Source organism: Dromiciops gliroides, chromosome 4 (genome assembly GCF_019393635.1).
Source record: "Dromiciops gliroides isolate mDroGli1 chromosome 4, mDroGli1.pri, whole genome shotgun sequence".
Lineage (NCBI taxonomy): Eukaryota > Metazoa > Chordata > Mammalia > Microbiotheria > Microbiotheriidae > Dromiciops > Dromiciops gliroides.
The window spans coordinates 405,051,078-405,076,532 of NC_057864.1; the positions used below are offsets into that span (position 1 = coordinate 405,051,078).

At 35.9% G+C, this 25,455-nt stretch overlaps 1 protein-coding gene and 1 non-coding gene across 2 annotated transcripts in view; both read left to right on the forward strand.

The window, feature by feature from the left end:
- PACRG (parkin coregulated) overlaps positions 1 to 25,455 on the forward strand; it is a 652,064-nt gene that overhangs the window by 51,500 nt on the left and 575,109 nt on the right. The window lies entirely within an intron of this gene.
- On the forward strand, positions 21,982 to 22,097 carry LOC122726843. Its single transcript, XR_006352836.1, has one exon. It is a non-coding gene; the product is annotated as a U5 spliceosomal RNA (small nuclear RNA).

Consider the following 25,455-nt stretch of genomic DNA (forward strand, 5'->3'; position numbering starts at 1 on the left):
ATTAGTTCTACAACATGTAAAAAAACGCACAGTTCAATTAGGTAAACATTTACCAAGTGTCTATTGTTGTATAAAGCACATGCTAAGAGATTCCAGGCAGACTCTTAGAAACGATCATTTTAATCAGTTGTTTCGTTTCACACTTGAGGAAAGTGGTCAGTGAGGTTAAGTGTCTTGTCCATGAATCTAAAGGGGTTGCAAATTCCAGACTTGAACCTAGGCCTTAAACCTTGGAAACTGCCTGGGAAGCAGGTCCTGAAGATAGAGAATTTAGTGTTTTCTGCCTGTTGATTATTTCCAATGTCTTCTTTACATAGTGTAACGATTGGAATGACGCCACCTGCTGGAGACTTACTGTAGAAGAGTTCTGCCCATGAAGGGAAGGTCTTTGAGGGCAAGACCAGGAGTCTTTTCTTTGGCATGAGGAAGTGACGGGGCAAGTGGGAGGAGGAAGGAAGAGACTGGCACTCAGTCTTGCTCTCTTTCCTGAGGACGCTGGTGGAGAGGGGAGCTAGAAATGTGCTCTCCCTTTAATAGATAGGAATCTAGGCCTTTTCTTCTCTCTTTACCAAACTCTTATTCTTCTTAATAAATGCTTAAAAGTCTAACTCTTGCTAAAGCTTATAATTTATTGGCGACCACTTATTAGATATTTTAGACAGTTTAGCTAGAATTTTAGTCGCTTAACAATAGCTTGTTTGTATGTAGTTATTTTCATGTTGTCTTCTCCATTTACCTTGAGAGTAAGGGATTGTCTTTGACCTTTCTTTGTAGTCTCAGTGTTTAGTACAGTCCCAGGTACATAGTGGGTGATTAATAAATGCTTATTGACTGATTGCTGTTTTTGCTTTAGGGGTATGAGCGCCTTGAGAGCAAGGGAAGTCTTTTGCCTTTCTTTGTATCCCCAGAGTTTTATTTAGCTCATTGTAGGAATTTAAGAAAATGTTTACTAACTCAAAAGATTACTTAAAGCATTTAAGTACAGTAGAATTTGGATAAAGTAGGGTATTGAATACCTGTTAGGGAAAACGAGTGATATTTATCTTTTTTTAAAAATTTGGAAGTTGTTGTTTTTAAACAGGATCTATAAATGCTAAAACTATACCTCACCAAGCTTTTGAAAATAAATAGCTTTTTAAAAAAAAGCAATTTAGGTGTGTGTTTTTAAATCTCATGTTCCGTTTGTGTTGAATTTAATAGTACTCTTTCATAACATTTTTCTGAGTTCCCTCGAGACTAGAAGGTAACAAGAGATAGAGAGGTGCTGCACCTCTAGGTTTGCTGCATTTTTTTTTTTTCTTTTTTGATGTGTGGGAAAATGACCAGCAATACTCTTGTGGAGGGGTAAAGAGTAGAGTAGAGTCTGTAGGGAAGGACAGAAGGCAAATAATTAGATTTTCCTTCATTCTGAATATGACATGGGGGGTTTGTGGTGTTTCTTAGGTATGCCTCGGTAAAGAATTTTACTCTCATATACAATCCAATTAGAATTAAAGTAATCTTTATTCATGTTAGGTAAGGTGAAAGTCAGAGACAGCCTCTCAGGGAGGAAAAAGAGTTCAAAAGAATTTCCTCAAAAGACAGAGGGAAGGCAAGGCTTTGACAGAGGATGGGGAGGGGGTTTGACACTGGATACTGACACGGTTGGTACATTTAGAATTACATTTCCTGACCTCTGGGGCCAAAGGTTACAGGCTCTGGGGCAGGGATAATACTGTCCTCTGGGATTATCTCTGTCTCCTGGCTCCAGACAGGTAGTAGCACACCTGTTTAACATTTTGCTTCCTGCAATTCTGTTATCTGGTGGATCAATCATTTTTCACAGGAAGAGCTTCCCAGGCTCTACTGCATCTTTGATTTTTTTTCTCATAGGAAAAATCCTCTCAGATTGATTTTAGGCCCATGTCAAAAGTACAATGACAGATTTATGCCAAAGATAAAAAAAACAAAGAAATAGAAAGTGACTGGAAACCTTAGGTAGTACTAATTATAGAGAGAAAATCTGGGGAAAAACCTCAGTGAGATGAGGGCTGAATTTAGGAAAAGTCTAGTTCCTAGGAGTACCTCCCCGAAATAACTAGTTAGATCCTGAAAACCAATGTAATGTCCCAATTATCTTATTTTCATTTTCTCTGTATATACTTTATAGTCACTGCCTCAACTAACCAGTCCTTAACCTCCTGAGTAACAAAATGTGTCAGTCAGGAGCAATACCAATTTATAGTAAAAATTAATTTATTCTAAAAGATATTGCCAGAAGGTTGCAAGCAATATCACCTAACTGAACAGAAAAATCATTGGAAGGGGAAAATTTACCTGTACTAAGCTGGTGGTGAAAGTCAGCTAAGCTAGACCATCTCAAAAGTGTATTGATAAATCTACAAGGACAAGAAAAGGGAAATGGAATAGGTTTATCAACATTTCTATAATAATATAGTCTCATCATCAATGAGGGTAAAACCACCACATTTGGATCCTAATGCCACAGGATAGAAAAACTACACTTGAGAAAAGAATTGGGAAAATATTTTATTTTATTATAATATTTTATTTATACTATTATTTTATTTCTATACTAGGAAAAATCCCACATGGTATTAAAACCAAAAAAGTTGATTGAGAGGACATTAATAACCACTGACAATTATATATACATTTTTGCTTTCATAAATGAGATTGATGTACACAGGTATCAAGGATATCCCAAATGAAAACATGAGAATGCAACAGAAATTTACTTATTCATAGTATAGTCTGAAAGGTGTGAAGAACATAAAAATCCATTGTATTTATGATTTATTGATTATTTTTAAAGTATTTAACTTGATTAAACAAAACTGAACTTTTAAGAAATACCATCTTAAGGTGTCTCCCATGCATGTATCTAGATCATTCAATTTTTTTTTTTTGCTAGATGCAACAGAAATAACTTTGTTCAATAATCAAAGTATATAGGCAGATATTTGCAGATGTTGCAGAGTATGCTTTGAGAAGAGTCCAAACCAGATGTTCTTTTTTGAGGATAATATTTTGCTTATTGTGTCATATCTCAAAATTCTATGAAGTATCTGTGAAAAGAATTATGATTACTTAGGAGAGATAGACCTAACCATAAAAGAATAGGGGGAAACCCCAAAAGATGAAGAGTTGTTATTATCTGGACTATAATATATAGTTGGATAGACATTAAGTAAATCTATCATAATATAGTTTTGTCAAGTATGACAGATGGATAATAAATTCGATCTAGAATTGGAAAGGAGGAAAAAATGACTAGATTTTATTTGGAAAATTGCATAATGCTTGCGACAACTACTATTGTTATCCAATCATTTCAGTCATATCCAACTCTTCATGATCTCATTTGCAGTTATCTTGTCAAAGATATTGGAGTGACTTGCCTTTTCTTTTTCCAATTCATTTTACAGATGAGGAAACTGAGGCAAACAGGGTTAGGTGAATGTGTCTGTGCCACAGAAACATATTTTTCATAGTTGGGCTGGTTTTCTACAAAAGACCTTCATCATGGCATGGGTGTAGCATTAGTTTATTGAGAGCTTTATCAACAAAGTACATCTCTTGGTAGATGCTACCAAAAATTGGCTTAAAATGTGGTCATGGTGTTGTACTATAGCTACTGTCCAATGAAAGAGAACCTAATAATCAGTCAGATGGTCACTAGGTGATAAATCCTTCGCCCCTTGTAATCCATGAAACATGACCTCCAGTGTGTTATTTGGCTCCCTTCTTCTAGTGGTAGTGTGGTGGGGGAAATGATCATAATGTATTTAAAAAATTATACTGTTTTTGGACTGTTTATAATCATTATTTGACATTTGTTGCTCTAAGTTTGAGATCTATGTCCAATGACCAATGAATAGACATATTAATAAAATAACTGTAATGATTAAAAATCAGCTTGGAGATATTAAAACTTTTTAAGACCTCATAAAAAGGAGAAAGAACAAGAGCGAGAAAAAGAATCCTTTCCAATAGAAGCATAGAAATGTGCCAGAGAGAAAAGGGGGAGGACACCAAGTGAAAAAGAGGGGACGAAATTGTTTATCTCTTCTTTTCTATTGTGCTTAACTAGAATTTTCCTTTCACATTCTTATTATCCATTTTATTTTGTACTTTGGTATTTCTTCCAACCCATCCAATTGTGTCTCAGCTTATGTTTTGGAAGAGAATTTATCACTCTCATCTGTTATATTATAGAATGTCTTTACTAGATCACAAATTACTTCTTTTTTTTTTAGTGAGGCAATTGGGGTTAAGTGACTTGCCCAGGATCACACAGCTAGTAAGTGTCAAGGGTCTGAGGCTGGATTTGAACTCAGGTACTCCTGAATCCAGGGCCGGTGCTCTATCCACTGCTCCACCTAGCTGCCCCAAATTACTTTTTTAATTTACTTATTTCCTCTATTTAGGGGCAGCAGTGCAAAGATGGCCAAGCCTAGCAAAATTGTCTTTAGGAGATAAACTAGACTTGTACCTGCAGAGGCATTGAGTCTGGAAGCAAGGCCTACAGGTGTTAGCTTCATATTTGTAACCTGGTTGGTGATAGGTATTATGGTCACGTGGATCTTGGTGGCATCTGGCATTTGAACTTGAAGCTAGAAGACAGAGCTGAAAATGGAGATGTTTCCTTGGCTATGCCCCAAACTTTAGTCTTGTGTATATTAAAGTTTATAGTTATATAAAGTTTATATATAAAGTTTATAGTTATATAGTCCCTAAACTGGTGGTAGTTGAATCTATAGAGATGTTTGTTTGATCTGATAAGTGTTAATATTGATTTCTGGATATAGGTGTTTGGCCCATTGACTGCAGAGATCTGAAGTTTTGGAAGTAGGGAATTGGTCTAGTTATTCCTGGATTCTGGAGGAACTGAGTTGTTGGTTGGATGCCCTGATGAGCAGATTCTAGTACCATGGTGACATGTAGTCAGACTGGTGATCATCAGTTTCTGTGCCTGTAGCAATGGTCAGCCAGCCTGGGAAATCCTATATTCCAGAGCTGTGAAATTGCTGCAGGTTAGAGCCATAGTGATGGCGACTGACGTCACCCACCCAGGGTATTGTTAGGATGAAAGTGTGCTAGCCACTGGAAACTAGGTTGAGGTTGTTTAATCATGCAGATTGTGGAGCAATATAGAGGTAAGGCAAGATTAGGACCAGCACTGTCAATGGTAGCAGGTCCAGTAGTATTGGCAAGAATAGGAACAAGTTCAGATTCACTGTCAACCATTTTTGAGATTTTTATCTTTTCTTTTCCTTTTTATTCTCCTTCCTCCATTTATGTGTGTGTGCACATTTGCATGTGTGTGAATGTGTATGTATTTCTAGTAAATGTTTTCTGGTTGTTTTTGTTTTTGTTACTGTAGAAATTTACTATTCCTATTTATTGGGAGTCTTCATTTCCCCTTTTATACTCACTGTTATTCCTCCTTGCAAAATGTATACCTTTTGAATAATTCAACAGGTTGGGGTTTTTTAATCACTCAACAGACTTAAGATTATGAGGAAGCAGGGCAGCTAGGTGGTGCAGTGGATAAAACACTGGCTTGGGAGTCATGAGGATCAGAGTTCAAATCTCACCTCACACACTTACTAGTTGTGTGACCCTAAGCAAGTCACTTAACCCCAATTGCCTTAAACATCTGGGGCCATCTCCAGTCATTCTGATGTACATCTTGCCACTGGACCCAGATGGCTCTGGAGGAGAGAGTGAGGTTGGTGACCGTGCACAGCCCTCCCTCACTTAAATCCAATTCACTGCAAGTCATGACATCTGTCATCATTCTCTTCAAGAACAAAAGGAATGAGGAAGCAAGGTCTAATGAGAAAACACTGAATTTAAAGTCATAGATGAGTTGGAATCCAGTTACTAGTTGGAGTGATCCTGGATAAAAATCACTGAAGCTTTCAGAAATGCAGTTTCATCACCTAGAAATTGAGGGTTATAATATTTCTGTATTTGCCTCACAGGGCGCTTCTTAGGATAAAATAAGATAATGTATTTAAAGTGCCTTATAAACATTAAAATATTATATAAAAGTCTGCTATCATTAAAATAGGATCAGGCTCTGTGGAATCCTAGGCAGTATAGTTAACTAATAGTGCTATTCTCATCAACAAATTTCTATTGAATATCCACCATATTTTGAATAATGTGGTAAAATGAGCTATGGATTAAGAAACTCTAATGGACATATATATATATATATACACATATATATATATATGTGTGTGTGTGTGTGTATATATATGAGATACATATATCTCTCCAGTAATATATACTATATATGTATACTCTGTGTGTGTGTGTAAATATATGTGTGTGTGTGTATGTATGTATCTATATGTATATATACTGGATGTACACTATATATATATATATATATACACATACACACATATACATACACACATTTATACTGGATATATACAGTATATATATACATACACACACATATATACATACACACATAGCTATATATACTGGATGTACACAGTATATATATATATATATGTATATATATATATGTATATATATATATATATATAATGGATATGTGTGTATATATATATATATCTATATCCAGTAGGATTGAGGACAACTTCTACAAAACTAGTCAAAGTGTATCAGTACCATAAACTCTTTATAACAGTTAAAAAGGGAGAAGGAAATAATCAAGATATATACAAGTTAGATCTTGAATATAGAAATCTGGATATCTTGTGCTAAGTTAGAAGAACAATAAGGTGAGTGAAGGCACTTAAGGTTTTCTAAGACTTGCTGAAGTTCTTCTAGTTAGGCAGCACCTTCCTGGGATTAGAAAAGTGGAATAAACACAGAAAAGTGGAACTTGGGGCTGCCCAGGCAAGGGAGAAATGCTGCTGTGAATTCTCTGAACTTCAAGCCTAATAAAGGAGAGTTTTCAAAAGGAGACTATGTGACCTAAGCTGGTTTCTACAGGGAGAATAAAAAGAAATAGGAGACTGGATCCTTAGTTTTTATGTAGTTCAAAATCCAGTAGCTTTACTGAACCTGAAATGCTTTTGTTTTGAGATTTGTACAACCAGTAGGAACTGGTGAGAATAATAAGTCTTCCAACAAACAATGATTTGTTGACTCTCTTGCTTTATGTGTATAACATATGTCCATTAATGTCACCATGGAAAATTCCTTGGAGTTCTGTAGTAACCTAGGAAGGAGTGGGGTGGGGGGGGGTAGAGTTCTGACTCAGCTGAGCTGATCCTTGAATAATTCTGCTCTTGGGGATTGCATATTTCCTTCTTTCTTTGCAGGTGGGTCTGGCTACTCAAGGCAATTTGGAAAAGGTTCAACAAAGAAATGATTAAAAAGTACTGGCTGGATGTGATCATGAGCGACAAAGGGAAAAAGGGAGGCTCAGATTACAAAAGACTATTAAAAGATAATGAACAAATTGCTTTGCAACAATTTTTATAAAATGATCATGTCTTTTGTTCTTATTTTGCCTTTTTTTCAGAGTTCTATCTGTATACTTCTGATCCTCACATCAGGTCATTCAGCCCTATTTCAAATTGGATGTCCTATAGACACCTTAAATTCAATGTCTTTCCATCCAAATCTTCCCATCTTCCTATCTTCCCTTCTTCCCAGTCCCTTGTATTTGCAACCTAGGTGTCATTCTGAACTCGTTACTCTTTAACTCCTCACCTCCCATTCAATCTGTTGCCAAGGACTATCAATTAACCTCATAACATCACTCACATATGCCACCTCCTCTCCTCTGACAGAGCCACTACCCTGGTGCAGGCCCTAATCTGGCCTAATCTAGTTCATTGGAAGAACTAGAGGCAGCTTGTGTACAGTAGATAGAGTTCTGGGTCTGGAGACAAGAAGATTTCAGTTCATGTGTTTTCTGTAGTCCTTCCAATGGTGACAACTTCCATCTTCTGTCATTTTTGCTATTTGCCAGGTATGACAAGCAACCTCAAAGTTGTTTTGATTTTCATTTCTCTTTTTGTTAGGGATTTGAAGCAACCTTTAGTATTAGTGTTAATAGTATGCAATAATTTTTTTTGAAAACTGTTTATGTCCTTTAACCCCTTTTTCATTTTGAAATGGCTCTTTAATGGAAGATATTTATCATTCTTATTTATTTATGTCAGTTTCCTAAATACCTTGGACATAAGAACTCTAAATCAAGTTAACAGCATTTACCGAACATTTCCTAAGTTCTAGACACTGTATGAAGTGCTAGGAATATGAATTCAAGCAAAAAGAAATATTTGTTTATCAGATATATTTGATGCAAAGACTTTTCCCCTTTGAGAATTTCCCTTATTCTAGATGACTTTATTTAGTTCCTGTAAAAGCTTTCACTTTCATGCAATCAGAACACTATGTATTTTATCTTTTGTGGTCATCCTTGTCCCTTTGTTTGGTTAACAATCCTAAACCCCTAGCCATAGCTGTGAAAGGTAGCCGGTATTACTCTTTTCTAAATTTTGTGTAATATGACCCTTAATATTCAGGTCACATTTTCATCTTGAAACTATCATATAATACAACAATTTAAAAATGTTTTTATCAGACAGATTAGATGGAGGGCACAGGAGGTAAGGCACTCCTAATTGTTAGAGCAGTATCCTCTATAAAACCAAACTACAGGTGAATGTGAGGGGGTGAATGAATGAAGCCTCCATGAGAAATGCTGGGCGACGGTGCCATGACACTTGCAGAATTTGCTGATGACCATAAAAACCAAAAGCTATGATATGTTAATAATCCTTGGTAATAATTCAATGCAATAGAGTAGTGCTTTACAAGGCTTGGTCCTCACAACAACTCTGTAAGGTAAATTAGGCAGTTATGTTTTTGTATAGATTTGTTTTTTCTTTCTTGTAAGGAACTTCCAGTATAGAATCTTCCTATTAATCCAGATTAGCAATTTTCCTGAGTAACTTGGAGTTATAAAGAGTTCTCTAGTTTCCCTTAAGGGTTAAATGACTTGCTCATTGTCACACTGCCAAAGTCACTAACTTCAGAGAAAGGAATTCAATACCAGTCCTACCCTGGAGCTAATTTGTTATTCACTTCACTAGAGGTGTTGAGCTCTCAGCCTGTTCTTGAGTGCATCCAGAACTGGATTAAAATGTAATAACAAAAACAAATAAAAATACAACACAATATAGATAATGCTAATTTGTGATTTTCCAAGCTGATGTATGGCCTTCAGGCATCTGTTTCTGTTTGAGCTTGACACCACTGCACTATGCTATTGTTTGTCCTTTATTCTCAAAGAGGACAGTGACATCAGGAGCTGATGTCATGACACAGTGAATTGGATTTAAGTGAACGAGGCCTGTGCAAAGTCACCAGCCTCACTCTCTCCTCCAGAGCCATCTGGGTCCAGTGGCAAGATATAGATCAGGATCACTGGAAGTGGCCCCAGATGTTTGAAGCAATTGTGGTTAAGTGAATTGCCCAGGGTCACATAGCGGGTAAGTGTCAAGTGTCTGAGGTCAGATCTGAACTCAGGTCCTCCTGACTCCAGGGCCACTGTTCTATCCACTGTGTTACCTACTTCCCCTCTGCACTATACTATGAGGTGTCCTGGGGCAGCTAGGTGGCCCAATGGATAAAGCACTGGCCCTGAATCTGGGAGGACCTGAGTTCAAATCTCACCTCAGAAACTTACTAGTCTTAAATATCTGGGGCCATCTACAGTCGTCCTGATGTATATCTTGCCTCTGGACCCAGATGGCTCTGGAGGAGAGAGTGAGGCTGATGACTTTGGACAGCCCTCCCTCACTCAAATCCAATTCACCGCAAGTCATGACATCACTTCCCAAATGAAGGACAAACAACAATAACAAAGAGGTCTCCTAAGTATTATGATCCCCATTTCATAGCTGAGGAAACAGGCTTGCAGTGATAAGTGATGTGTATAGTCACACAACTTCTAAGCTATGGAGTCAGAATTTGAATCTGTCCAGTCTTCTTTCTCCTATCCCAGATTGCCTTTGTATAAAAGAGAAAGATAAATACAGACAATAATAATTATATTGGGGTACCGAAGTGGTGCAGTGGAAAGAGCAAAAGCCCTGGAGTCAGGAAGACCTGAGTTCAAATCCAGACTCAAATGCTTACCAGTTGTGTGACCCTGAGTTAGTCACTTAACCCTGATTGCCTCCCCCAAAAGAATACTACTTATACCAATAACAACAATAGGTTATTTTCCATGAACCTATGGGAGTACACTAAGGTATTTCTGGGGAGAAATCCATTGAGCATATTTTTCTAATATTCTTTTGATTGGAGTTGTTTATATGCTTTTTGTATTATTTATTCCTTAGCTTCCTTCTTATTCCACATTTTCTAGACTCTCTGGCTCTTTCATTACCAGCTTTTATCTTTTTATTTTCTCATTTTAACACAATACTTGACATGTAGTAAGTGACTTTTAAATGATATTTCATTCATTCATTTAACTTAAGAATTAATTTTTAATATAAATTCATTATCATTGATTTTTTCCTCCTAAAAGTACATGTGCTCCTATTCTGTGATTATAATTAATATAGACTGATTGGAAGCCTCTCTGAAAGTAAAGATAATTACTTTAATCATTGTATAGATATTTGTGAATTATCTTAATGCCATGTTTTAACATGTCTTACCAAGTAAGTGTAATAGATGAGGAATAAAAATTATAAAATTTTGGAGTTTTGAGGAAACTGATGAGAAATTTGAGAAATTTCCATAGTTTTTTTTTATTTTACTTGTGATTTGAAATTAACAGTAAAAAAAAAAACAGGATGGTTTTTAAATCACTTTTTGAAAACCATAGTTTTGTTTCCACAAGGTTCTAAATGCCATATTGTCTGTGGTCTTTGACATCATCTATTTTTCCTCACTGATATTGTTTATGCATCATGTGGAAGGGTTGTCCTTAGTATTCTAATGCGTGCTAAAGAAATGAAATTTCAAGTCAGTTTACATATACAACATAGAATATACAATTTAGTGAGCAAATTCATTTTCTTTTTGTCATAAGAAATTTAACCTTACCTTTAAATTTGTGATTTTTAGAAAACTTGGTTAATTTGGTTATAATTAACTTTTTGTTTTAGCTCAGAGTATCCTTGATTTACATTTCAATTTCAAATATTTATACTCATTTACCTCGTGTTTTGAGTATTTTATTTATGTTTTTACAACTGAATGCCCCCCTCTTTTTTAAAGTGACATTTAGGAAGCCTTATAACTAAAAATAGTTACAAAGCTGAAATTTGGTCCTTTTTTCAAATGAGAATAATTAGTGATAGTAGCAAATTCTCTACTTTTCTAAATTTTAAGACTTGTCACATAGAAATTGAAAGAATCTACCTTATATAATTTACAATATCCATTCAAACCTTAAATGCCCTTGATTAATACAAATACATGTGACAGCAAAGTATAGCTCTGCTTTTAAGCTGTTAAGGAGAACATAAAATGATTATAGCTTGCAGTAAATGTTATTATGGCTCTAAGATGTTTCCTGAGGGATCAAGCAATCTCCTGCACTTTCTTTAAGACTGACCCTATCACCTTGAGAAGCAGACATGAAGGAGGACTGCAAATGCAAGACCACTGTCAGGTCACCCCATTGTGGTGCTGACAGGTCTCTGATATAAAACCCAATTTACAGTTTAAGAAGCACATCCATTATCCTTCTGATTTTAAAATAGAACATACATCAGCAAAATGATAAAAGAAAGTGCTTAAGAATTATGAAAGTCAAGGACTATTTCATATGAGAAAGTCATAACCCCTTTTGAATATTACTACTTTTAAAATATAGTAGAGCTTAATAATGTTTGGGAGTATGCATTCTCTTTTCTTTCTTTAAAAATTAATATTTTATAGTTTATTCCATATTTAAATTAGTCATACATGATTAATACAATTTTGATGTCTGTGGTTTAAATAGTACTAATTTTGTATTTTTAAAAAATTTCATTACTTTGATGCAGATGGTACTGTCAAAATATAAATATACTTCCCTTTATGAAATAAATGTGTTCCTTCAAATTTGTCCATAAATTGACTTTGTCTAAATGAATAATATTTACCATTAAATAATTTAGCATTTCACATTTTCTTTAGGTGAGTGGCATAGTGTAAAGAGTAGTGGATTTGGCATCAGAGGACCTGGATTCAAATCCTGCTACTATTTATGTGATGTTTGATAAATCACTGAACTTCTCTAGGCCATAGTAACTTCATCTGTAGAGTTGGTGTATTAGACCAATTTAACTCTAAGGTCCTTCCCAACTCTGAATACTGTGAGCTAATGACCCATTTATATTAATTTCTGTTTATATCTCAATGAATCTGAAACCTGTTCTCTTGATCATTTCTAAGATCTTGTTCTCAGGAACTATATGCAATATAACATTTTTGTGAAGCAAGAATCTTTTTCTTCCTTTTTTTTTTTAATGGTTTGGGTTTTTGTTTTGCTTGAGTTTTGTGGGTCCAGATTTGATTTTTATCAATGTAGAGGGCCTCCCTGGTATGGAAATTCTTTTCGTTGATAAGCAACTCATCTTTAACTTATAGTTGTAGAAAATTGTTCACAATATTAAGATCAGAATATTGTAACTTGTGGTTACACAGATAGTATGAATAAGAGGTAACCCTAATTCCCTGTGGCCCTCTATCTACTCTACTACATGGCCTCACTTTCTGTAATATGCAGTCCTGTCCAATATCTGTTTGGTAATTTTAGGTTTTCTTATATTGACCCATAGCCATGGAATAATTTTGCTGCTATGGACGAATATGGATATATCCTATGTCTCACTTAATGTAAAAGAGAGAAAAGAACAATGAAAGCATTTTCTGTTTTCAAAGTATCTACTAAATGGGCATTGATAGGTAGTGTAACTTGGATGATGTTAATATCAGACTATGTTTGCCTAGGAAAAGATTCAGATTGATTACATATCATTTTCTTACTTGGTGCTGTACCTCCCCAAACCCTATTTAAGGGGAATTGTCCTCTTGATCCGTGTCTGTGGCATTAATGGAGGCAAGCCATGAACCCATGAACAGGTAGCATGCCCCCTGCTAATGAATGTTGTGTTGCATGGATACCTTTCTAAAGGATAAAAATTTACCCTTTTGTAAAAACTCAATCATGATAATACCTACTAACAATTTTTAGTCACTGCTTAGAAGTGATTATGTTAGGAATCTACAATTTTTATTCCTTAGTGCAAAATTAGAGATCTTGGACTCTAATATGCCAAAATTTTGGAATAATTTCTTTGTCTTTCTAGCATCCAGAAACTTCCTTCACCCAATGGTTTCTAGAAAGCTATGTAGTACATTAAAGAAATTTTGTGGGTCAATATCATTCAAAATCAAAACTAGGGAGACTCATGTTTATTGTTGCAGGGCTAGAAGACACATTACTTCAAAGCAAAAGATGTTTAATCAACTGTCATTACAAATTAAGCAACAAGAAAACATTTCCCTCCCCTCATGAATACCAGAAACAATCTTCCACAGGCTACCATGCCACCAATTGGAGACTGTAAACACACAGAGAATATATATGATCCTAGTTAAAATATGGGGAGCACACATCAAGAGAACATGTATGACTAGGGAACATACCTGGAAGGGGCACACATAGAGAACCTGCTTGGCCAAGGAAACTTTAAGAGGGTACACAGAAAGAATTTGTAAAACTAGAGCTCTCACATGGAAAGCAGACACCTAAGGATATACACCTGCATGGGCTAAGCTACAACATTGACATTTCAGCAATTCTCAGCAGTATCCTCTGCTGAAGTTATTGTGTTGCCTTCTGCTAGTCATGACATCTCCTCTAATGTAATGTTTACAGAACTGTTCACTGTTTCTGTTTGCTGCTCATCAGCTATTCAACTTAGGGCAATCTTAGGCTCTCTGCTATTATCTCTCATGGTGGCTCTTCTACTAGGAAAGGACAAACCTTTGTAGGGCATATACTGGGTCTATGGGCTACCACATAGAACCAGGAAGTCAGAAAAAAGTGAACAGAAGCCCTGGGCTAAGATTAATTCTATTTTTTTTTAAACTGTAGTGCTAGTGCCATTTAGAAGTCCCTGAACTTAGACAACAAATGTGATTTGAGGTAGAAAATGTATTTTAATGCATTTCAAATCTCAGATTTGTTCCACATTTCCTAAAATATTTCCAGGACTCTATTCAAGAAAACCACAAGAGCTATGTGTGGGTTGGGTACAATAGGTATTCTTCAGTTCCCTTGATAATCACTGATTAGCATGCAAATGAATCTGGGGCAAGAACAAAAGAGCTAGGTAAAGTGGGAAACATTTATTCTATGTGTATGGTCTGTCTCTCTAGATGTGGCAGGCAGGGAGGTATGAAGAGATATCTCTAGCTTCTTTTCTCACCCTTTTCCAAGGGAGACTTTCTTTCCTGTCAGTGGGAGAAAGCAGGAGTTTGAGACTAGAGGCTCTCTTTAGGGAGAGGAGACTACAGGTAAATTCATATCTTTTCTACTCCCCTAAATATATTGTATATAACTCTAAGGTTCCACCTAAACTCCTGATCACTATTTCTTTTCTTTCTTTTTCTTTTTTTTTTTTTGGTGAGGTAATTGGGGTTAAGTGACTTGCCCAGGGTCACACAGCTATTAACTGTTAAGTGTCTGAGGCCAGATTTGAACTCAGGTCCTCCTGACTTCAGGGCTGGTGCTCTATCCACTGCGCCACCTAGCTGCCCTGACCACTATGTCTTAATGGAGGAAGGGGACCCCCAAGCTTGACCCCTTTCCACTAGATACCACAGTGAACACATATATCAAATAGCAAAGGAACCTATTTATCCAAGGTGATTGGCAAAACATAAATTGGAGAAAACATACATATGAGAAAATATACAAGACAATAAGTTGAGAGACAGAGACAGAGACAAAGAAACCGAGACAGACAGAAACAGAGTCCAGGATCTCACCCAAAGGAAAAAAATTCAGTGGTCTTTAGTGAAGCAAGCTGAGAATAAGGATATAATAGAAATTCTTTATGTTAGCTTCTTCATAAAGTCTTTCTCCCTTTATGGTTCTGAAGAGAGGTAGGAATCCCTTGTGTCTTCTTTCTTGATTCTGGAGGCCAGAAACATTCAGAGGCTGAAAATTCTGGTTCTTTCTTCTCTCCCAGTCTTGCAACTCTGACTTCCATTCACTCAAGCTCAGGGCATTGATCTCTACCAGTGAAGCAATAGTACCATATCAGTGGGCTTTGGGGATCGGGTTACATACATTCATTTTATGTTGCTGCATTCATTATGTATGCCTACCAGTTGCAAACACACTGACATGACCTACACAAAAGTGCTGCTTTCTACACCTGAATTTAATTCTTTGAACTTTAACTTGCTGTTTGTTGTTTGTCCTTTGTTCTTGAAGAGGACCATGACATCAGGGTGATGTCATGACTTGCATTGAATTGCATTTAAGTGAGGCAGTGCTGTGCAAAGTCACCAACCTCTCTCCTCCAGAGCCCTCTAGGTCCAGTGGCAAGATGTCCTGATAAACTATCAGGATGACTGACTAGAGATGGCCCAGGATGTTTTAACACAAACTGAGTTAAGTGATATGCCCAGGATCACGCAGACAGTAAATAGCTGAGGTCCTCCTGACTTCAGGGCCAGTGCTCTATCTACTGCAGCACCTACCTGCCCTTGCTCAACTTCAGATGACTCTACCCTGTTATTTTTAATCTATTCATTTCTTCATTTTCCCCATCTCCTTTTTCCATAGTTTTATACAAGCTGTCCCAAGAACATCTAGAATTTCTTCTTTCCTGACTTTCCTGTCTAAGACATCAGAGTTTTCTTCAAAGCTTGACTTAAACACCATCTCCTATATAAGGCTTTTCATAATCCCCTAGCTGGTAATGCCTCCTCAATTAAATTACTTCATCTTTACAGTAGTTTGTATATATATATATATATATATATATATATATACATCTCCCTCAACAGAATGTAAGTACTTTGAGGTCAGGGAATGTTTGTTTTTATTGCATTTGTATTGCCAGTGCCTAGCACTGTATCTGACACGTAGCTGGCATTTAGTTACTTGTGCATTGATTATCCATTTTGTCTTTTAGGATATCTTCTCTCCTTTGTTTAGTAATTAATTTTTCCTGTCCATGATTGTGAAGGAAACTGTATAACTGAATCCATGCTGATGTAGGGTTTTTTAAAAATAACATTTTTACATTGAGGTCCATCATGCATTTAGAATTTATTCTAAATGACAAAAGGCATAAACTACTTTTCAGTTTTTACACTAGTTCCTGTGAAATAAGGAGTCCCATCCCTACTAGTTTATGTTCTTGGATTTATTTAACCTAGGGCCACTGTGTTCATTTGTTTCTATGTCTTCCTTATCTTACCTATTCTGCTGATTACTTTTCTTTCTTTTCTATTTTTTTTGGGGGGGTGAGGCAATTGGGGTTAAGTGACTTGCCCAGGGTCACACAGCTAGTAAGTGTTAAGTGTCTGAAGCCGGATTTGAACTCAGGTCCTCCTGAATACAGGGCCAGTGCTCTATCCACTGCACCACCTAGCTTCCCCTACTTTTCTTTCTTAATCTATTATCACCCAGTTTTGATAAATATTGATTTCTAGTAAAGTTTGAGGTCTAGCTGCATCAAGCCCCACTTCTTTCTTTTGTTTTTTTGTTACATTCCTTGATATTCTTGACCTTTTATTCCTCCAAACGAATTCTGTTATTATTTTTTCTATAAAAACATCCCTTTGGTAGTTTGGTGTGACATTTAATCTGTAGAATAATTTGTGTAGTATCATTAATTTTACTACACTGGAAAAAAGCTAATTATGAATAATGAATAAAGCACTCCAGTTGTTTAGAATTTTTGTTTGAAAAATGTTCCTATGTAGTTGTAGTTATATAATAACAAAAATAATGGGAACTTGCATTTACATAGCACTTCTCATTTTCTCCTCATGACAACTCTGGTGTGTAGCTGCTATAATTTTCATTGTCTAGATGAAGAAACTGAGGCAGAAAGATTAAGTGATTTGCCCAGGGTCCAGTTTTGTCCTTAGGTTTTCCTCTGACTCCAGATCCAGCTTCCTAATCATTGTACAACCTAGCTATCGATGACAGGAGTCCTATGAGTATCTGGGGAGGTTAACTCATTTTGTCATTTAAAGTTAAGTCAAGTCAAACATTGATTAAATATGTGTCAGGCATTGAGTTAAACACTAAGGATACAAAAGAAATACAAAAGAAAAAAGATCCAGTCTGCAAGGAGCTCACCTCCTAATGGGGAACACAACAAGCAAAAATTTTATGGCATGATGTAGAGATAATCTCAGAAGCCAGGGACTAACTAGCATCAAGAGAGAATGAAGTCTTCTCTAAAACTCCTCTAAAAGGAAGTTAGAATAGTTGATCTTAAGATCCTTTTGCAGTCTTAGCACTGAGTCATGATACTTTGAGAGTTTTGTAGGTGATGTGAGCAGTGGGGATAATTTTCATGCCCTCCTTCACCCTACTGTTAAAAAACAACCATTCGTTAGGTTAGGAGTTAACCCTCTACCCCCAATCTCCAATTATCAAGTTTTTTGGATGCCAAGTGTGAAGAAATAATCAACCTTAGTACCTAGTGATCAAGAAATTTTTGTTAAACAAGGACTATACCAGATCTTACTTTCTTCTCTCTAGGGGTGGTCTCCCCAGCTTTGGCCTGTGATACCCTGGAAGAAAACTGGGAAACCTGACTTCAAGAAAGGTGTGATGATTTGTAATAGATATATGCCTTGGAGAAACATGGGAGCACGTAGGAACATTGTGTAGCTGGGTTTGACTGGCTAAAAATGGGATGAATAGAAGGCTCTTTAATTCCTTTGGAGATTTTCTGCCTTTTCCACTTCCTTCACCTAAAATGAAAAAAATAAATACCAAGGCAAAAGGACCCAGATCGGCTTTTTGTGGGGTCATATGTTGGAAACCTCAGAGAAATAGGCTCCAGGACCTCTCTCTTATGCATTGTCTTTCACCAGTCACCATGAGTAAAGGAGTTAAACTAGGAGCGGAGATCTACCAAAAGAGAAAGGGGTAGAGGCTGTTGTATGTTCTTTGGAAAATGTGCAAAGTGATTCCAAAAGCCTCCTGTTCATCACATTGTTAGCCAGTGAGACCCAGATAAACAGTATCTTTGTATGCTCCAATGTCTCTCTAAGTTATTTCCATTACAATTATCACACAGTCTCCCAGAAGTAGGCTCCCTCCCCAGTTTTCTCCTCATGGGGAACTGCGTCCACAGCACTCTGCACATGTGCACAAATATTACACAAATTTAGCACATTTCTCAGTCTACCAACTCTTCAGCATGTATATGAAGTTGCTGGGCTGGAATGTGTGGGCTTGCTGCACGTCTCATAACAAAACTAAATATGAATCTTCAAATTGTGTTTGAGGCTCAATGTACACTGTGACTTGAAATGAAAAGTGAGATCTGCCTTCTCTAAGCCTGAAACTTACTGTCATTTCTTTCACAAAGGAGACAAGACGGACAATGTCACTAGAGATTATTGTCAAAGTTATTTTTAAAAAGACTGTATTTCAGAAATGTTCACTTGGTCAAGGATAGTGTGAATAACAATTAAGCATCTACTCTAAAGGCATTTTATGTAGTTATGTTGGAAATGTGTCATAATATGCAGTTTTTTCATGTTACCCTTGATATCTCAGGTTGTTTATAATGAAGCAGTCTATGCTCATTTTTTTTTCCTTTTTATGATCCTTGCTTTTCTCCACTGTTTTACCTTGTAAGAAAGAACTGTTCCCATGGATGTACTGTCTGAAGTGCAAACACCAACAACAAACAAACAAACAAGCAAAAAACATTGCATTGCTTATTCACTGTTTGTTGTTTCCATCTTTTTTTTACATTATTAAGGTTTTATTGACTTTTGAAATTGCCACTGCTTGATGAGATACTTATAAACTGATTTTGTGTGTGGCTTTAAAGATGATTTTTTTAAGTGGGGGGGAGAGGGAGAATCTCTTTTAGTGGGACTTAAAGATAGGCAAGTATGATAAGTCAACGAAAGATATGATGCAAGAAATCTTTTTAAAAAGTTACTTCAGTTTGCACTTTAGCCATGTATCTTATTATTCTTAGAAATACTAAAAATGATTTTCAATGAATTGGGAATCATTTCATTCCTTAACATTAGTAATAAAGGATGATGATGTTTTAAATCATTACGGAAGGTAAATTAATTTTTAATAATTTAATACTGGTGATATTTAGACCTATACTAGAGTATGATTTCTCTCTTTTGAGTGTAGTATATTTCATGGCTTATTCCATTAGCTACTAGTGCTATTTATACCCTTATATTAAAGAAAATGTAGAAATTAAAATTTTAAAATAGAGTTAAAAATCACCTTTAATATCCTTCCACTAAAATGTTCTTTTTCTCCATTTCATGACAGATAGGTGTTATGTATCATGCATACATTGGATACATTTATTTTAATATGAGGACACTAACAATATAGGTTTTTATATTTTCATTGCATATTAAACCATAAATTTGTCTTCAGGCATACTTTTCAATACAGAAAAATGCCCTACTGACTGTATTCACCTTGTAGTAACATATGTGAAAATGTACTGTCAAGTCATATAACAGGAAATTATAATGAGAAATACTAAAATTGTAGTGCCTTTCCCATTTTAATTTTCTGTTACATACACATTATATATTACATGCATATATCACATGTATTCACAGGACATTTTTTCAGCTGAAGTTTTTAAATTTATTCTTAGCTATGCAAGTTAATTTTTATTTTAACTTTCAGTTCTCTTTGGTTTGAGCAAAGAGGTCTAGAGTTTTTTTTTAATCTTTCAGCTTTAATACATGCACATCAAATCCAATTACAACAAACCTGCCCAAATTCACACTCATTGTAGCAGATTTTCATTGTAATTATTGTGAAAGTCAAATTTCCAATCTTTAAGGGTTACAGATAAAACAAGGCTAAAGACCCTCCCTCCCTCTCCCTCCCTCTTCCTCTCTCTCTTCTCTTTCTCCCTCTCTCTCCTTCTTCTCTCTTTCCTCTCTCCCCTCTCTTCCTCTCTCTCTCCCCCTCCCTTCCTGCCTCCTTCTTTCCCTCCCTATCCATCTTCCTCTCTCTTCCTCCCTCTCTCTCCCTCCCTCTCTCTCCCCCACTCTTTCTCCCTCTTCTTCGATCTCTCTCTCTCTCTCTGTCTTTCTCTCTCTGTGTCTCTCTATCTGTCTCTGTTTCTGTCTCTGTCTCTCACACACACATATATACATAAAATCAGTTATAAAGCATACAATAGGAAAATGGGAGAATTCTCTGAACCTAATGAGGAAAATAGAGGTATATCACACATATTTTCGCCCTTGTCTCCTTTTCTCCTTTTAAAATCCTGTATGCTAGTATATGTATGTTTATAGGTTATTACATATGTGCCTGATTTTCAGTATATAATTTAGTAATGATAGGAAAATTATTATGATAGGCTTCCTAGGTATCTTCTACGCCCCATCCCACTTGGTACATTTAATATAGAGTTTAGTGAGTGAGAGGAGTGTCCTATTACAGGAGTACACAACTATTCTTTGTTTGGGAGAATAACTGATAGGAAAGGAAAAGCTGTTATATAGGACATCTCCTTTGTTATTAGTTATTGGAACACTGTTGCTTTGGGTCAACTGTCAAAAAACAGAAGAGAGGGCAGCTAGGTGGCACAGTGGATAAAGCACCAGCCCTGGATTCAGGAGTACCTGAGTTCAAATCCGGCCTCAGACACTTGACACTTACTAGCTGTGTGACCCTGAGCAAGACACTTAGCCCCTATTTCCCCACAAAAATAAAAAAAAATTAAAAAAACAGAGAAGAAACTTCGTTAAACCATCTCCTTATCCATAATGGTATTAGCCATAACAAATTTTTATCTCTAATAAAATAAAATGCACAGATATATGTTGTGAAATCGTTTTTTCAATTGAATTCAACATTCTCTTGAATATCCTCAGTGGTAGCAAATCTTCACCATTTGAGCATGGATTTAAATTTTAGAAACATGTCTTGTCAATAAAATGGATATATATTTGCAAAATATACTTCTATGAATCTGTGATCTCAGTCTTGGAGTTTTCATTAAAAAAACTACTGTAATTGTAAAATTACTTTTTTTTTCTTACAAAGTATATGTGAAGTCTCTCTCTCTCTCTCTCTCTCTCTCTCTCTCTCTCTTTTTTAGTGAGGCAATTGGGGTTAAATGACTTGCCCAGGGTCACACAGCTAGTAAGTGTTAAGTGTCTGAGGTCGGATTTGAACTCAGGTACTCCTGGCTCCAGGGCCAATGCTCTATCTACTCCGCCACCTAGCTGCCCTGAAGTCTCTTTAAAAAAAAATTGTTCCAAACATGTCAGCTCCATTATTGAAATAAGTATATTGCTTCCCAAGATGATTGCTTTGAGGGATAACATTTATTTGACTATATGAAAGATCTTAGATCTGGAGCTGAAAGGAACTTCAGATACTATCTACATTAATGCAACTCATTTCACAGATGAAGAAACCTAGGTCTAGAAAGCTCAAAAAGCATGTATCAATGGTGAGATTTGAATCCCAGGTCTTCTGAGTCCAGAGTTAATTCTCTTTTCATTATACCACATAGCTGTATATTTATAGCACTACCAAGAGTCCTCTCTTTATGTAGGTAGTTCCTACAAAATTGACTGTTTTCATCTTTTGTTGTCTTTGCCAATTTTCCAGGTGAAAAGAGAAAAATTATTGTTCTAATTTGCATTTATCTTATTATGGGGGTTTGGAGAAATTTTTATGCAGTTAGCTAATATTTGTAATTTGTCTCTTTTGAAATATTTGTTCATTTCTATTGACTCTTATCCCGGTTTTTCTTCAGGTTGAATAAATCTGTCACCTTTTTACTAAAGATTTCCATGGAGAGGAACAACCAAGAGTTTTTGCCTAATTTTTCGAGGCCTTGTTGAGATTGCCTATTATCTACTCTCCATATGTCTGTTTGTACCTAGTTATTTGCATGTTGCTTCCTGCTTTAGACTGAGTTCTTTGAGAGCAGGGATTATTTTTACTTTTCTTTGTATACCCAGCACTTAGCTCACTGTTTGGCATGTAGTGTTTTAATAAATGCTTTTTCTTCTCCACAACCAAGATTGGTCATTACAGTTACCCAGAGTTTGGCTTCATTTCAGTGTTCATTTGTATTATTTTAGTCATTTTTATAATGCTTTCCTGTTCCTTTTTGTGCAACTCTGCCTCACTTAAATCTAACTCATCCATGAGTGGAGACATCACTCCATAATGTCATTCATCTTCTTCAAAAATGAAGGATGAAAAGTTATTGTTGTTGTTGTAGTTATTATTATTATATTATGTGAATGAGGATTAGAAGTCAAAGAGGAAACAATATTTTAAATATTGTAGACTGAGACTATGGTAATGCTCTAAACAGTAATAGAAAACTTCAGAAGAATGGAGGGTATATCAGTCAATAAGAATTTGATAAGTGCTTCCAACATAGGAAGCACTGTGATAAGCATTATGGATAAAAAGAAAAGTGAAAACATGATCCCTGTCCCTAAGGAGATCACATTCTAATGGGGAAGACAACATACAGACAACTATGTTTATCCAAGATATATACTAGGTAAATGGGAAGCAATCTCAGAAAGGAAGGAAATGTACATTGAGAGGGGAAAATAGTTAAGTTGTTTGGGACATGTTAGATTTGAGATGTCATAGCCTTGGGCAAATACCAATGGCTGGTGGGAGTGACATGGATGAAGAACTAGAAAAAGAATTAGAGAAGGAGTAGTCAGAGAGAGGTAGGAGGAAAATTGGGAAAAGATCAATTTCATGAAAACCGAGAATGGGGATAGTATCAAGGAGGAACATGTGATCAACAATGTCAGATATTGCAGAGAGGTCAAGTAGGTTGAAATTGAGGAAAGTTCATAGATTTGGTAATTGGGAGATTATTAGGAACTTTCAAGGAAGAAGGTCTATTTGAATGATAATGTAAGAAGTCAAATTTTATGGGACATAGAAGAGAAAGAGGAAGTATAAACACACACCTAGTACAGATAGCTTTCTCAAGGAATTTTGCTGAGAAGGAGATATAGGAAAGCAGCTATCAGAGATAGTAGACTAAAGTGTGGGTACTTTTGAGGGAAAAGGTATATTGGGTGGCATCAAAGAGATCTGGGGAAAATTTACCTCCTCTAGTCATTGGAGAGGTAGGGCCCTGTGATAGATAATGTTGCATATACTATCAAAGGTAGTTGCCATTGATTTGTTTTCCTAAACTGTTTTTCTAGGTATACTTGGTGGGTAGGTGGGGGGCATATCAAGAAATGACTTTAATATAGAAATAGATTACATTAGTAAAACTTTAATGTATATCGATGTATGTATGTGGCAAAACACCCCAGTGTCTGAGCCAAGAAAACCTGATAGACAGCATTGGCATGCTGTGGTCCATAGGGTCATGAAGAGTCAGACACAACTGAATGACTGAACAATAACATGTATATGTTAGAAACTTCTTAGGGTAGTAGTAGTCCCAGGATAGTTCTAATATAGATAATTTCAGAAAGTTAATTTAAGTTTGAGAGATTCATGTGAATTTGGATCATGGTATCCCCAGAAAATTGTGTATTTGACTTGGCCTTCCTAGTCCTTTTTTTTTTTTTTTTTTGCTGTAGCTCTGTGGAGAATAGGAGAACTCTTAAATCGGATCTAAACAAGAGTGGGTCGCTTCCAAGCTTGACCCACTTTAGGCTTACTTCTTTGACGACTTTAGACAGAGACTGTGAAGTTGGGGTCAGAATGAGCTGTAGGTTTCCTATTTCCTCATAGCTTAGAAAAATCTATATCTATATGTCTATTTCCATAGATATGTCACATACATATAGATATATAAATGTCGCTTACAATGTATCAGGCAGTATGCTAAGCAATCTCTCTCTATGTATGTATACATATATGTACAAACATATACATATATAGACATATATAAACACAAATATATGATATATACATACTAATGTTTCTATAGAAACAAACATTTTTATATTATATAGAAGTATTATATAGAAACATTTATATATTACATTTATAGAAACATTAATATATGTAAATATAATGCATAAGAATATTATGTTATATGTAAATACATTAGTATATATTTATTACTTAGCATAGTTACTGGCACATAGTAAGTGCTTAATATATATTGATTGATTGGTGGGAATAAGATTGGCAAATGCAGGTTGATAAAACTTTGACCAAATTCTCATCTAAATATATTGTTTCTTTCATAGCTTCTCCTTCCTTACTCTATGTTCATTCATATCCATAACACTTTTACAAAACACATAATCAGCACCCCACAAAAAGGTAAATTAAGACTTTTCATCTCACACCTGCTTCTCTTTATATTTATTTGTTTGTTCCAATAAATTTGTGCCAACAAAGTTTCATAAGTCAGCCAGTCAACAAGCTTTATTAAATCCATACTTCGTGCCAGACAACAGTGCTAAGCTCTGAAGCTACAAAGAAAGGCAACACACAGACTCTATTCTCAAGGAGCTCAGTCTATCAAGGGAAAAAACATGTAAATAACTATGCACCACCAGGAAATATACAGGATAAAATTGGGTTGGTTTCAGAGACAAGGCACTAAGACTAAGGAGGATCAGGAAACGAGGAAAACTAGGAGGTAGATATGAAGAGGAACATCTTACCAGGGATGGAGGAGGGCAGGCAGTGAAATCACTTGACATCTGGAAATGGAATGTTTCTTATGAGGAACAGCAGAGATAACTTTCCCTGAATCAGAGAGTATATGAAAGTGATTAAGGTGTAAGAATACTGGAAAATTAGGAAGGGGCCAGGTTATAAAGAGCTTTAAAGTCAAACAAAGAATTTTATATGTGATCCTGTAAGTATTAGTTATTGGAATAAATAAGTAAAGTCTTTGGAGTTGATTAAATAGGAAGTTGATGGAGTTAAGACCTGTGTTTTAGGAATGCTATTTTGACATCTGAGTGGAGGATGGATTGAAGTGTCAATCAAGACTCTAGGCAGAGAGATCAACCAGCAGGTTGTTGCAATAGTCTAATATTTATTGAGTGTCCATTATATGCATATAGCACTGTGGGTGATATAGACAAGTAAATGACATAATACTTGATCATCAGGAATTTACAATCTATTTAATGAAGGTAAAGTCATACATTTTGGGGGGGGGGACAACCACAAGTAACATTACAAAGCAATATATTGTGCCTTTCAAATGGGCAACATAGATAAGGGCTATCAGAGATCCTCAGGGG